The following is a 587-nucleotide window of genomic DNA, read 5'->3' on the forward strand; positions in this document are numbered from 1 at the left end:
AAACGATGTGATGATGAATATGAATATAACAATGAATATCGAATTATGATTTAAGTTTAACTTACAGTAACTTAACGCAGTGGTAAACGCTTTTAGGATGTAGACGTTGATCGATGTCTTCTTTCGATGGAATAACTGTTTGGAAAAATATTTTTCATTATACAATACACATAGAATACATAATATGCACAGTAAATAAATCACAGTAAATGAATCAGAGTACATAAGAAGATAAATATCGAAGCCAATAGTTCTCGAACATCTGTAACATACAAGGGATTAGTAACAAGAGAGGGGACACAACAATATGCACAGTAAATAGATTAATAATATGCACAGGTTGTCGAATGCCTGCAACAGACAATGGGTTAGTAACAAGCGAAAGGACGAGTATGAGACGCGCGACCACCCTCCGCGACGGCTCTCGAGAAAGTGAGGAAGCTAACGCCGTTATGTATTGGGCGTACGTAGGTTCTTACGCAACAGCTAGTTTTTTTGTTACGTATGTTCGAGTTGAATTGTTTTTGCCGGCTTGAACGACCTTCCTCCTTGAACGACCCAAACACCAGATGGTACGGCCAGGTACG

Source organism: Dufourea novaeangliae, unplaced genomic scaffold (assembly GCF_001272555.1).
Source record: "Dufourea novaeangliae isolate 0120121106 unplaced genomic scaffold, ASM127255v1 scaffold12, whole genome shotgun sequence".
Classification (NCBI taxonomy): Eukaryota; Metazoa; Arthropoda; class Insecta; order Hymenoptera; family Halictidae; genus Dufourea; species Dufourea novaeangliae.